Genomic DNA, 16,059 nt, shown 5'->3' on the forward strand with positions numbered 1-16,059 from the left:
GAATTTGAGGCTTAGTGAGATTAGTAAATTGAGCAAGGTCACATTTAATGAGTAAGTAGCTGATCCAGAATTGTGAATGCAAGCCCATATCTGTTCAGAGGCTGAACATTCATCTACAAAGTTGCATTTATTCTACCTCTTATTTATCTGATCGAATTAATTGAGATGTGGTCCCTACTGTGGTGTTTTAGGGTAGGATAAGGCATATTTTCAATATTCACATCCTTTTGCAATCCCTGGGTTTCAATGGGAGGCTCTGAAGCAGAGCTGAAAGGGCAGTAATGAAACTCTAATGCTAATAAAGTCCTGGGCCAGGGGCATTTTTGCCCTAGCAGAGTATGACCTATATTTTCAGTAGCCTCTGATGCCCTTTTCAGCATTCTCTTTACAGCTCAATCGTGGGTAGTAAGTCTTGACCAGTATTGGTCTTTGACTTAGGTAGTAAAATACAATAAAAAAAGGACCCGATGGAGTATAAGAGTCAGCATCAGCAGATGATTTCTAATGTAATATCTTTCTCATCTTGGATCGCCAAGTACAGGATCCAAGGGGCAGGTATTTTGCTCACCAGGCTAAATTATTAGTTAGACAAAATTACGTACTATTTCTTGGGTATGAAAAGTTACAAATAACTTTTCGTGAAGGTTTTTAAAGTAGTTATGCTTGAAATAAATAAAATTACCTATTAACAGTTCACAACACCAATTTATGGTTGCCTTTGAATATAATTGAAAGAAGTTGGCCTAAATGGTAAAGGTCTGGGGCAAAATACTTTAAGGACACTTGAAGGTACTCAGGGTTTTAGGCTAAGAGGATAAAACCAAAGTGGGATCATAATATCTCTTCAAATATTTGAAATGGTCTTCTTAGTGGTTGAATAATGTCCCCCAAATATCCATGTGTACCTGGAGCCTCAGGATGTGACTCTATTTAGAAATAGAGTCTTTCCAGATGCGATTAAATTAAGATGAGATCATACTGGTTAAGATGGGCTCTAAATCCAATGACCAGTGTCCTTATAAGAAGAGAAGGAGGATACACGAAGACACAAGGGAAGAAGGTGTTATAAGGACAGAGGCAGAGATGGAGTAATTTAACTATAAGCCGAGGAATGCCAAGGATTGCCAGGAACCACCTGATGCTAGGAGCCACCAGAAGCAAGAAAAGATTCTTTGCTAAAGAGAACATAGTCCTCTTCGGAGGGAATCTCTTTTGGAGAAAGCATAGTCCTACCAATACCTTGATTTTAGGCTCTACTCTCCAGAACTATGAGATAATAAATTTCTGTTACTTTAAGACATTCAGTTTGTGGCAATTTACTATGACAGCCTTAGTAATGAATACTGTTTTGAAATAAAATTGGCAAAACATTTTCTAGATTTTAAGAATTAAGAGCAAGGGGAGGAAGACTCTGTAATTTTGCCAACTGGGCTTATGGAACAATAGAATGATCTGCCTTCTGAAAATGTGGCCATCCCACCACTGGAAGTATAGTACAGACTGATTGTTCATCAATAAAGAAGGTAGAAAAATAATTCCTAGACTTGGTTGGATTTTGGAATAAACAGTTTCATAGAATACTTCCAGGAATAACATTCCATGGCATAAACAGATATATTATCTCTAAATTTATCTTTAAAAATATAAACCACAACTTTCCAAAAGTATTTGCAAATAACTAGAGTCCCTTGATTGATCTTTTCATGAGTCTGAAGTTCTCTGACATAAACTATGGAGTAATTTTCCTTTCTTATAGGAAGAACACAAAATGAAGCAACTATTACTATCACTGTCTCTTGTACAAAGTGAAGAATGACACCATGCATTCTTACAAACAAATCTTATTGTCTAGAAATTATTTTTTGTTTATATATATATTTACCTATAATAGAATATATAAAAATTGTCCCACTTGCTTTAAGTTGGAAATGAGTGCCTTGTTAGATATCATGAATGCACCGGCTTATGGTAGATTTGATTATTAGTCTCAATTCTTTACCCTTCTCTGTATCTACGCATTTTGCTATGTGTCTTTGGAGTTTCTACTTAAGGAAGCAGAGTGAGTTTGGGTTTAGTTATGTGACTTGTTTTAGTCAATAGGACGTTAGCAGATATAATACTGGTAGAGGCTTGAAATAATGCTTGCATGGATGGGTGTGCCCTTTTGTGCTTTTGGCTCTTGGCTGGGAAGAACAGATATCAGCTAGTCCACTGATACAGGAGAATGACAATCATGTTGAGCCAACATTGTCCTTACGGCCTGGAGCCAAGACTGGCTGAGCCCCACCTAGATCATCCAAGTCCCAAACAATCCACAGATATAGGAAGAAAACAAATGATGGTTGTTTAGTACCATGGAGTTGTGTTATACAGTATTACTCTGGCAACAGGTGAATTAATCAAAATATTAAGATAATCAACTAGATGTCATCATGATTCCATATTTTTTCTACCAGAGTATGTAGTAAAGGGGATCAGAAGATCTCTTCCTATCACACTTCACTTGAAATCAAATGTTCCCACAGGACTTGGCTGTGGTTCACAAAACAGACTCTCTCTATGCACCTTACCAAGTGTATTACGCCAGCTTGGTGTTCAGAACCTGTGGCAAACACTGCTATCTGTCTAATAAATATCCACTCTCCCTTCTTTCTTACAAAGAGAACTCCAACATTGTTTGGAAGTGAAAATGTCCCAAGTTAAAAATACTTCCCTACATCCTTTATGACACAGTTCTATAAAACATCCAAAGTTTGATCACAAGGATGAGAGTCACTTGCTGAAGATGGTCGAGCAGAACAACAGAAGAAGCTTGATTCCTGATGACATCACGAGTGTGCTATATCGCTCTCTTGTCTCATGAGAGACATTTTGATGAAAACATTGTTGTTAATGTTCTGTCATAGGCAGCTATATGCAGTTTTAACTAATAGAGAATTTGATTAGATAGGGGTCCAACAGTTATAGAATGTAGAACAAGGTACAGTTGGCTGAGTGATAGAGGTAGGCTATGAGTGGTGAGCACCCAGATATTGCAAGCTGGTGATCCTTGTTATGTAGCAGAAAAACTTTTGGTCAAGTTGTCACCTGTAGTAAATGGGATATAGACCACATGTTGACCAAAGATATAGCCTTGAAGGATATTGAAGGAAAAAAATCAGATAATTGGCATATGCTGGTTACTTCTTTCTTATTTTAGCAAAACTCTTCAAGAGTGGAATCAATTAGGGTAGAGCTAGCCATTCTGCAAGTGGATATGAAGAAAATATAGCTTTGCTAATGGAAATGCTTTCTGCTTGTGCCTTGCAGTATAAATTGACCAAAGTCCTATAATACGAAGCCTTGCAATGTTGGAAATATTTACCTCTGTGCATCAAACATAAACCATCATAAGCGCTGCTATGAGGTGGTGAGCCTTAGCAGATTACATTGTGGCCTCTAGCCTTTCTCAGGCATCTTCCATTAAGTATTTTCTGCTAAGAGGTGAGCTGACAGGCAAAGGGGTTGTTTCCGAATGAAGCTTATTTTGGATTGCCTCAAGGTAACTACTTGTTGCTAAGTCAAGGGCTAGGGAGATAAACAGAGTCCCCAAGTTAGTTGATAAAAGATATCTTTTCGGGTTAAAAGAGAAAGTTTAGAATGCTATGCCGCAGATAGCATGAAATTTACTAAGTTTTAGAGAGAACCAAAGCAAATCCAGACTGTGTTAGACACTGTTACTTTCTTACCCAACACTGGAACCTGTATTTATTAACAAAAATTCCCTGATATTGTTGCAGATGGCAATGTCTCCAGTTTAAAACCAAAAACTTACCTCTTCAGACTCCCTCGCAGCTAGGCACAGCCCTGTGCCCCAGTTTTAGCATCTAAGACTTAGATGACTTAGTGGATGTTTCAGTAGATCTATTATCATCCTGAGGGGGAAAAAAGGATGATTTGGCTATCACACACATTTCACCTTTTGTGCTTACTTCTTTCCTGGAACACATATGCAGTCTGCCATCATGTCACTGTAGGTTGAGGGGCATACTGAAATGAAGGTTGTGGAAAAGAAAGATAGAAGAACACGAACTCCTGGTAACATGGTAAAGCCACTGCACCTATACAAATCGCTTACTTCTCGACTACTTGTCATGTCAGAAATAGAAACCCCTATTTGTTTAAGCCAGTGATGTAAGGTTTCTCTTACATAGAGGTACATATAATCCTGATAGAAGGACTTTTTGGTTACTCAAACAAATACCTCTTCCAGACACAATGAAAATTTATATACTGTTTAGCAATGTAATTTACAGAAAATAATGGGACAGTGAAAAACCAAACAAGAAACAATACACAATACCTTTCAACTGATATTTCTCTCATGATGTTCTGAAATATCCACTGGTTGCCATTAAAAGAGTTTGAGTATGATTTCCTTGAAAAAGGCATGAGTTGGAGTATGGTTTTCCTTCTCCTCATTTTAACAGGTCTTAAGATGCCAACATAACTACTCTTGAATTTGTTAGGTCCCATCAAGTCGCTGTGTCTTTTAAGTGCAGGAAACGAAAATGGCCTTGAGGCAACAGTTTAGAGCAATTCCAAATTGCCTGGCTTTCCTTCATTACCCAGTATACAAGGTGTGTCTTCTTTGGGTCCACAGACCAGAGACCTGCTTGCTTTCCAGAGGCATATAAACAAGATAACCATATAAACTAGATAACATTATCAGCACAATATGAAAAAGAACATTCTTTTCTGAAGTCCAGATCTGTAATATGCAGCATCCTCCATTTCCAGATCTCTTTCTAATCTACTCAGGCTTTCTCTGGGGGCACGTGGATGATACCAATGTAGTGACTGATGCTCTGGCATGGCCTAAACTTTTGCGGTACTACCTTTATTAGAAAATCCCAAAGGGCTTTACAATGGGGTAATCTACAAACTGCTGCTTATTGCAAAACTATAAAAATTAGCTTCCGACATCCATGACAAATGATAGAATTAGAGTTCTCAGAATGGAGACTCTCTCTCTCTCTCATGGAGTGTGGCTATAGAAACTGGAGAAGTTCTATACAAACTGTCAGCCAGAGACACTTGGCTGACATTGTTGCTGGGAATTTTTTCTTCTTCATAGGGTTTCCTAGAAAACAGGCACCAAGTGAAGAATCAGATCAAGGCAGATCAAATTTAACAGATGAAGATGGTTGTGGCTGGCTACAATGGCTCTTTAGCAAACAATTGCTCTAGGACTTCACTTGATGGGATAAATATATGGAGTCAGATGCAATGTCACAACTCCTTATGTTTTTACATTTTCTTCCAATAGTGTTTGGCTCCTGACTGCATTGTAAGTGAAAGAAGGGCTATACTCATACTTTTTTTTCTCACCTTAATTCACTACTTTTTAAAAAAAGTGCATTGGATAATCTTCTGTGACACTGAATTTCTATTCAGATAAACTTGGCCATGTCTATAAAGAGAAAATACTATAGTTAAAAGTATTATGCTGTACAGTTGGGATTGGTACGGAAACTTGGAGGTATGTTAAAGGATAAAAATCAATATTCTACACAGATTTACAGATGCTATAGTGCCTGGTAGATTTTAACAACACAGAGCTCCTTTTGACATCCAGGACACATGGAGATCAATTAATCTAGATTTGTCTGCAAATCTGTCCCATATGTTAAACTATGAGAGCTAAAGGACATGTACTCATTTGTTAAGTGAAATTTATATAAATTATGTACGTGAAACAAAACTTCTCTGGTTTAAAGAGAGAACCTGGAAAGTAAGAGGGGAGGTCTTGGATCCCTACTGACTTGGCCACACTTGACCTCTGAAGCAGGTGTAAGGCACTTCAGGAAACACTAATGTTCCAAGGATCACAATTTATAAACGACTGACTTAACCAAAGCCTCCCATTTTATTGAGGCAGCTCCTGAGACATCAGATGCCCAACACTTGCATTGTGCCTTTAAACTTTTCATGTGCCTATGTGCTTGAGGACCAATACTAGAATTTGCCAGGCACTTATAATAACCATCCCTTTTTACCATCATTTCTTACCATCCCCCTTTTACATCCCCTTTTTACTCCACTACTTTAAGAGGTGGAGACCTAAATGATGAGGAAGAAAAGAGAATCAGGTTTTACAGTGGCTCAGTACAGTATGGGATGGATAAAGACCATTTCCTGGGGCTGGGGTGTTAGGGTTTCTGAGCAGAAATAGGGTGACTGCAGGGTGCACATGTGTGACAGAGAACCATGGGCCTCTGGGTGGCCTGGTCTGAAGTCAGCAGAAGGATAAATGTGAGGCCATCTCTGAGCCGGATGAGAACATCAGGACCCAACACGTGGTGCAACATGCTGAGACCAGGATCCCCAAGTGGCAGAAGGAGCAATGATGGTGCCAAGAGCCAAGGATTAAGAACTAGACTCCTCCCCATCTCACCTAAGCCCCCTGGGTATTTATATGAGCCAAGAGGTGAGGACACCTAATGTGATAGAAATGCATTTTCTCTTACCTTGACTAGGGAGCTCTCAATATTGAACTGATTTGAAAAATGTTGTAATCAGTGTGATGTGAGCCTTGCCCTTAGGGACTTGAAATTTTGTATTTCAGCATGAAGCTCCTCAGGAGTGTGCCTTTGATTCTGCTTGTCTAACTTGTTTCACCCAGTGGGTGTTTTCTGAGCTCTCTTGAGGATAATGCCAAGTTACATCCTGGTTTGTATCAGGGGGCCTTGCCTGGGCTGTCTTATACCCGAAGGGTAGAGACACTTTGTGTCTAAAAGGGATCACACAGGGAAGACTGTGGGAAAATACCTTCATGTCTCCATGACAGATAACCACAAAGACAAAATGGATTTGTCTGCAGGATTTCTATTAAATGATGAGAGATAAAGGACTGTACTCCATATTCTCCAAATATTCAGAAACTCCTAGGGTTTAATGACACAGACAAGTTCTAGGGACAGGATGAATGACAACAATGCAAAACGAGAAAAGCATAAAACATGTAGTGGAAGTCGTTTATTTTCCAAGCAATGAAGTCATTTGTCTTCATCCAGCAATGCATCTATTGATCTCTTGTTTTCCTCTGGGGAAAAAAGAGAAGCAACAATCCATGGCCAGAGGTGAAAGTACCCCTGAGGCACCGCAGATCTCACTTGCTCTGGCAGCTGTGCTGGCCTGTGGGTTTCTCCAGTAGCCTTGGAATATGAGTTATTGGCAAAGGTTGGGAAACCTCTGTATTTTTTTTAAAATTTTTATTGGAGTAGAGTTGATTTACAATGTTGTGTTAGTTTCAGGTGTACAGCAAAGTGAATCAGTTATACGTATACATGTGTCCACTCTTTTTTAGATTCTTTCCCATATAGGCCATTACAGAATATTGAGTAGCGTTCCCTGTGCTGTACAGTAGGTCCTTATTAGTTATCTATTTTATGTATAATAGTGTGTATGTGTCAATCCCAATCTTCCAATTAATCCTTTCCCCCCTTACCCCCTGGTAACCATAAGTTTATTTTCTATATCTGTAACTCTATTTCTGTTTTGTAGATAAGTTCATTTGTACTTTTTTGTGGATTCTGTATATAAGCGGTATCATATGATATTTCTCTTTCTCTGTCTGACTTCACTCGGTATGACAATCTCTAGGTTCATCCATGTTGCTGCAAATGTCATGTTATGTCAGTTTCTAAAGCTGCAGATTGGTAGTGCCTGGATAGAGCTAGAGGAAGACCCCTCCTTCTGGCAGGAGCTTGTAATAGGTCCACCTGTGTAGAGAGGTTAATGCTATTTAAAATTTTAGCACACATTTTCCCTTATTGCACTACTTGTTTTCATTTTTGGGGGCGGGGGTGTAGTAAAAGCATCTTGGAAATATTACAAATATATGAGAAGTATGGAAATCAATACATTGAAGTCAGTTTTACCCCCAGCTTTATCAAAACTTACCGTTTTGTCCCGTTTGCTTTGTTTTTTTAAAGGCCATTTTACAGAAACAGTTGACCCCTGTATACTCCTCCCTACTCCCATTCTTTTCCTCTTCCTTTCCTGTAGCCCACCCTTGCCTGATTTGTTGGTTGTCATATTCATGAAGCTTTTATGCTTTTATCTACTTATGTATACACTCCCAAATCGTACACGTTTTTAAGTTTTTTAAATAATAAAATATTGTATATACCACTCTGTAACTTAGGATTTTATTTAATATTGTGCTTTTGATATCTGGTTATTGTCAGTTATATATAATTGATTATATTTGATTGGGAGTGGTATACATGGATATAATTGGTTTGTGTATCCAGGAATCTTGCTAACTGCTATTAATGTCAATAGTTTATCTATAGGTTCTCTTGGATTTGTTATAGCAATAATCATAAATTTGAAAATATTGACATTTCTATTTTTCTTTTTTAATTCTTATGCTTTCCTTTTCCTTTCTGTTGACTCAAAGCATTAGCCAGGACCACTGGTGTGATACTGATTCTAAGTGGGAATAAAGGGCATGTTTAATTCTTTCCTAAATTTAATGGGAATGTTTTGACATTCCTTTTCACTGTTATGTATACTACCTACTAAAGCTGATAGTATATCAACTTTATACTGATATCTTTTTTCAGGCTAAAGAATTTCTTTTCCATTCTTAGGTTGCTTAGAGTTTTACCGTGAACATCTGTTGCATTCTATCAAATATTTTTTCTTATACCTATTGAGAAGATTATATGATCTTCCCCTTTACTCTCTTAATGCGGTGTTAATAGATTTTCTGATGTTGAAACATGAATTTTAATTTTACTGTGGTGAATTATATTTAATAGTGTTTTACTGTAGGATTTTAATCTTCAAGAGTTTTATTTAAAAATAGCAACAAATATACATAGTTCTTTAGAATAAGTTTTACAAATTTGTTTAAGCCATCTATGCAGAAAATACAAAATATTTTTGAAGGACATAAAATACCTGAATATATATAATGAAAGCTAAGATTATAAGTGATGATTATTTTTTTTTGGTGATGATTATATTTACATGAGATTAGTTAACACTTTTTTTTCTTATTTTGCTATCCTTTAATTCATTTTTGATTAATCTTTTGTTTTTATACTTTCTGCAATAGTTTTTTTTTTTAATTCAAGAGAGATTATTTTATTCTCTTATAACTTGGTAAAAATGTATCTGTAAAACTGCCTGTCCTAGTGTTCTGGACCTTTTTACAAAACATTTTAAGAAGATCTCTCTCTCAGTTTTGATGCATGAAGGTGGAGAGAGGGTTTTATTTTTCTGTTTCCGTGTTATGTTGGGCCATTTCAAGAAAATTATAAATGAGAGGGTTGAGAACAGCACTTTATGATTGTGCTTTGTGGTATCTTAAGGGGTTCTATAAAATCTATGCAGACATTGTCATTGTTGAAGATTCTATGCATATTCACCTTTCTTTAACCAGTGCATGCTTACTATGTGTGAAGCTGCTCTTTCTACGTTACAGGTATAAACTCAATTAGTTTAATTTAATTAAAAAAACCTTACAATTAGGTAGTATGGTTGTCCACAGTTTGCAGATGATGAAAGTAAGGCAGAGAAAGAATAAATAACCTGCTCAAGTTCGCATAACTAGTAAGTGGTGGAACTGGGCAGCTGGGTTCCAGGGCCTCTAAGCTCAAGCTCTATGCTGGATTGCTATTTTCCTTGTAAGATTTACCTTACAACAAAGGGATTGCACCTAAAATGTTGATAAAATTGTGCTAATCTATCAGAGGAAGAAGGCCACTATAAATCTACAACCAAGGAAGACTCCGCTCTGGCTCTGACATGAGGGACGTGCTCATGACTCATGAAAAGTTGTCTGGTCTCTTTCCTCTAGAGCAGAGCAGTGTTTCTCTAGTCCATGAATATCTATATGTTACAGTATTCATTCTCATTTCTAACGCCTAATTTTATTGGTCTCACTGGTCTTGTGGAAACAAGAGGCAATAAAAAAGTAAGAAAAAGGTAAAAATGTAAGGCAAACAGAAAGGAAGGGTTTTTGTCAAGCATGACTGACTTTAAGTCTCAGCTTTGCCAACAGTTGTTAGCTATGTGACTTTAGGAAGGTTAATTAATTTTGGATACTCCTTTCTCTTTATCTAGAAAAAGGAAGTAATGATACTATTATTATTATACTAGTAAATAGTATAATGCTATTTACTGCATAAGGTTGTTGTCAGCATTAAGAAAAAAATGCATGTGAAAGTCCCAATACAGTACCTGGTACACCATCAATAATAAATATTAAGTTCTCTCTTACCTCTCCCTGAGGACATCCTGTTCCAGAGGCTTGATTTCCCTCTCCCTGAGGACATCTTGTGCCAGAGGATTTATTTCCTCCTTCCACCATGTTGGTGTCTGTAATTGACTGAATGGCTCCTACTAGACTATCCTCCTCTAGTTTTTGTGGCTTTTTGCCAGTCTTCTGAGTAGGCCAGTTGTTTCCTTTATTATTGCATTTTCTTAGATTTCTTTTCAATTTAGAATTAATAGAAAAGTCAAATTCTTGTGTGCTGCTCTCTTTGCTGGATTTCCTCCTGACCTTTAGTCCTCAACACTTGTTCTCAGATTTCTTGTTCCTTTTGAGCAATGCAAGTTTTCTTGAAAATAGCCTCCCAAAATGCTACAGTCCCAGATAGTTTCATCAGTAATTGTACCAAAATTTCAAAGACTAGATAATTCTAATGCTAAATGGTACTACCAGAGTATAGAAAATTATTTATACAAAAGAAGTGCAACATTGTTACTGGAACCTGATAAAGTAGCACAAAAATGAAAACTACAAACCAACTTAATTTTGAATTGCAGTAAAAAATAAATAAAATATTAGTAAAATAATATTATATATAAGGTAAGAATCACTTACACCAGAATGACACATGTACATCTTCTCTTATCCTTTGTGCTATTGTTGTCATATAGTTTACGTCTGCATATGTTGTAACTCCACAGTACGGTGTTATTATTTTTGTTTTGAGTTAGTTCACCTTTGAAGAATTAAAAAAAAATAAAGAAAAAGAATTTTTTTATATTTACACATATATTTCCTGGTGTTCTTCCTTTCTTCCCCTAGATCCAATTTCCCATGTGGTGTCATTACCCTACTACCTGAATAGAGGCCTTTAATACTTTTTATGATGGTCTACTAGTAACAATTTCATTAGTTTCATTTACATGAAAATATCTTTATTTTGTCTTTTGTGAATACAAAATTCTAGGTTGATTTTTGGTTTTCTTTTAGTAAGTTAATAATGTCAAAACATGATCTTCTGGCTTCCATTGTTTGTGATGAGAAATCATCTGTCATTCTTATTGTCATTTCTTTGTAAATCATGTGTCATATTTTTTAAGCAGCTTTTAAGATATTTTTCTTTATCTTTAGGGTTATGCATTGTTAGTGTGAGTCTATTTTGGATTTTCCCTCAGTCCTAAGGCAAATCTGTTTAACTATTTTTTGTCTTTAATGTGTGGGCTTTGTGAGATTTCAGCAGAACACTTGGGGTATTTACCAAGCCCCTCTATCATGGCAGGACTAGAACTCTGAATTCTATGTCCACCTGCTGACACCTCTACTCAGCTGTCTCAGCTTTTTAGCTGTTCTTTTCTTCTTGGTCTCTCAGGCCTCTTCCAAAGATGTAAGTTCAGGAGTTGGCCAAGGATTTGACAAGAGTTTATATGTAGATTTGGGGATTCCTTAAGTTTTCCCTCTTTCTAGGATTTTCCCTTCAATTTTGTGCAACTCTGAGAGTCCCACACTCCTCCTCTGATTCCTCAGACCAATGATACTGGAGTTCTCTTTTTGAATTCTAGCTGTGCAATGCCCTGTGCTTGGGGGATACTCTCTGGGGAAAGGGTGGATAAACTTGGGTCTCACTCAGTATGATTCTTGCCCTTCAAGGTTCAGATTCCTTCTAAGTTCTGCCTTCAGGGATTTCAAACAGTTATTATATTTTCCCATTGTTTATAGTTGTTATTTCTGGAAGAGTTAGTACAAAACAAGTTACTTCCACTTTACTAAAATCAGAACTTGAATTGTAAATATTGAATAAAGATAATTTTATGAGTCCTTATTAATAGTCAAGATATACATATGTATATGTATATGTATATGTATATGTATATGTATATATACATATATATATATATGTATATGTATATGTATATGTATATGTATATGTATATGTATATATTTGTGTGTGTGTATGTGTGAGAGAAAGAGAGACAGAGAGACAGAGGCAGAGAGAAAGAGGGAAAGATTTTTTTAAAAGCTTCTTTTTTTTTAATAGAAGGAATGAACAATTTAGAAAATTGCTACTTTGCAATTCACCACTATGAAAATTGCTTCAGGCAAAGGTCGTCAAAGGTAAAATGCTGTTGGAGAACAGAATACATCCATAATGTTAAAGTCCACAAATTGCCTACTCATTTCAATTTTTGAAAAAAGAAAGAGTGTGAATTTAACCTGAACTTAATGATGACAAACCAATCATACAAATTTGACTGTTCATAATTTTAGTAAGTGGAGGTTATTAGGAGGAAGTTATGTTAATCACAAAGGATTAAGAATCAGACCAATAACAGATCGAACACCAGAGCATAATATTTCAATATCTTTAAAATCTGATAGAAAAATGTTGAACCTAGAATTCTATTTCTAAGAAAGTTCTCAAATAAGCTTAAGAGCAAAACATAAAAATCATTTTGGACATGTAAGAATGCAGAAAATTTTTCTCCTAGGCATCCTATATGAACAAGTATACCTTAGGGCATTCTCTAGGAAAAAAAAGAAAAGGAAAAATTAATCCTGGGAAAAGAAAACATCAGATATCAGAAACAGTGGCAGTTAACTATATCCCAAAAGAGGTCAAAGAAATGAAAGAGAAAATATGATATTTTCTGAATAAAGGTACATAAAATTTTTTCTTCTACCAATAAACTGTTATTGGTATAGAATTACAAAGTCATAATAAAGAAAATGTTGATTGATTGATTGATTGATTTTTCTCTTTTGGCCACGTGGCATGTGGGATTTAGTTCCCCAACCAGGGATGGAACCCATGTCCCCTATGTCCCCTGCAGTAGAAGCCCGGAGTCTTAACCACTGGACTACCAGGGAAGTCCCAATGTTGAGTTTTAGCAACACCTTAAATACAAAGTATAGAAGACTAAATTGTAGTCTCATTTTAAAATGTAATATGTTAAACATTGAGAATGTATATATTGAAAGTATAAACACAGTAACATTGGAATGAGGAGTTCATGGATCATGAGAGGGGTGACAAAGGAAGATTAACTAGACCAAGTTCCTCATTTTTGATGACAGGGCATCAGTAAATGCTCTCAAGTTGGTAAATTCCAAAAAGATAGCAAAGTGTTTTATCTCAAGCCATGAAGGTTAACAGAAAACAAAAAGTCTTGGCAGAGATCTGGGGAGTAGGAAGAAGATTGAGGGAAAGGAAGATTGTTTCACTTTTATTTTATTCCTGCATTCAAATTATTTTTATTTAATAAGGTCTTGTACTTTTTCTATTATTAGAAAAAGACTAGTTTAAAAAAGTAAATATATGAATATGGTTATATGAACACTGAAATACTATTCAGCAAACAAAAAGAATGCAGTAGATCTAGATGTGCACCCTGGGAGGAACGCACAGCCTCTGTATATTGCATAGTGAAAGAAGCAGAGTTGCAGAAGAGAATTGCCTATTCCCAGTGTGTGAAAACAATGTCTGTGGGAATATGTGTGTATTAGCATATTTCATGTCAATAAAAATATGTTGGTTAAGAAAAAAGTTAAGCTCAAAAGTGAAACCTTTAACCCATGTGGTTCTTGGATACTCCAGCAATTTGCATTACATTATTAACAGCCCTGCTGTCAGGCTGGTTCTACCCAGAACCCAGCCTAGGTGCAGCTGCGATACCAACAGCACTTCCCATGGGAATGTCTCATCTTTACCTCACTGAAAATGCTTCTTCTGTTTCCACTGGTGCATACTGAGTTGCTCTGATGGGTGAGCTAGTAGCTTGCAAATCTGCCAGCTTCATATAAATTTGAAACTTATCTTGTCAACACTTTACTGAGGTAGATCAACCATTAAACATTTATCTTAGCTTAAATTCTCCCTGTGCCCACTAGGAAAAATTAAGGTATTGATTGAGGAGGTGCCTTTGGCTAAGTAAGCTCACCTCTGTCCGCCTTGATTTCCTTCTGACAAACCAGCTGTCTGGGCTAGAAGACACCTCAGGTCTCTTCTGGCTCTTCTATTTTCTAACTCTAGGCTCTGTTTTGTGAAAATCTTAGAACGGTGTTGAGGTTTCTTTGTTTGTTTGGTTGGGTTTTTTGGCTGCACCGTGTGGCATGCGGGATTTTATTTTCCCGACCAGGGAAGTAACCCGTGCCCCCTGCAGTGGAAGTGTGGAGTCTTAACCACTGGACTGCCAGGGAAGGTCCGGTGTTGTTTTTTTTGAGGACACAGTTTAGAAATGATAGAAAGGTTGGCTGAGAGCAACTTGCAGGAGTGCTAAGAAATTCCCCCAAGAGTTCTTCAAATGTCCTACAGGAAAAATAAAGAGACTAGGATGCAGCATATTATCTCCTTACCAGAATACCACCATGACAGCAAAGACTTGGCTTCCCTGTGCTAGTTCAGCCACGTTAATTTGACAGCACGCATGAGCTACTGACGGCCTGTGAAGTTGCTACTGTCTCTGACTCGTTGAGTGCACAACTGCTCTGATCGGGAGCAATTCCGTGCCAGGCAGTTGTGGAACAAATAAGCTACACAGTCAGTGCAGCCTGAAGCCTCATCGGCTCATCAGTGAGCGCCGTGGGAGAGAAATTTAACTGGAGGACGGTGCATATAGAAAGAGGAAGGAGATGAAGGAAAGAAATAAGCTGATATTAAAAGGTGGTATAAGTCACAGGAAAATGTGTGCCTTCCAGTTAGAAACAAATGAAACATATTTGTATACAATTGAAGAGTCTAAGGCACAGATAGGAACATGATTTTAGGCAGGGAAGGCAATGAGAGGCTTCTAAAAGGTGAGAGAGAGTTAATGAAGTTGTTGGAGAGCACTTAATGGATATACTGATCATAAAATACATGAGACACCAGAGGAAACAAATCTAGGCTGGATGGATTGTACATTTAACATCCATTTGCTGGTTGCTATTTGAGACAAGAAGAAACAGCATGGGCTCTAAAGATATGGGTTTGGCTTATATTTGAAAGAAGCTGCATCTTACAGCAAAAATCTTGGATAGGCTGTAGTGGGGTGATGTCACCAAATGTCAATATTTCAAACTATAATCAGGCTTGTGTGGGGACTCTGACTCCCAGAGTTATTCTCTCTGTGAAAGGCAATGCTCAGGAAAAAAATCACTCGTGAGCATCAATTTACTCTCTTTCTTAGGAAACATCCTTGCTCCTTCTGGGCCATCTGTAGGCTGTATACAACTGTCATCCCTTCTTCCTTCTTCCTCTCATGAAGTCCCCAAATAAGAAAATGACAGCAATAAAAGGTATATAAGGGATTGACTAGTTCATCTCTTCATTTTTCAAGTTAGGGAATTAAGCTCAAGAGAAATTTGCCCCAAAGCATTCAGCTACTTAGTGGTAGGGCTTGAGCTCATTTGGGTTTCCTTTCTCTCCATCTATTGGTCTTCCTGTCTATGCTGCCTCAATTAAAAACTTGGAGATATATTTCAAGTATCATTCCTCTTCCTTTAATCATCCTTCATAATTCTTTGAAATTCATATTTTGAATATGAATACTGGAAGGGGCAGAGAGGGGCTAAGCCCTGCTTGGGTGAAAGGTAAAGAGGTCACATATTTCTCATCCTTGGGGTCAGGGAAGCCTCAACCGCACATGCGCAAAAAGCCTCCTCCAGGTCAAAAAGGAGGAGACTCCAGATCATATTAAGTTTTGCTAACTTCCTGGGGACCCTCGGACTGAAATCCATTTTGGCTAAAGGGTGTGCCAGCCTACTGGGGAGGGCCCTAAGTGAACAAAGAACAAAGCAAGATGATTTGCCAGAGGAAA

This window comes from Leucopleurus acutus (genome assembly GCF_964270905.1).
Source record: "Leucopleurus acutus genome assembly, chromosome: 6".
NCBI classification, from domain to species: Eukaryota; Metazoa; Chordata; class Mammalia; order Artiodactyla; family Delphinidae; genus Leucopleurus; species Leucopleurus acutus.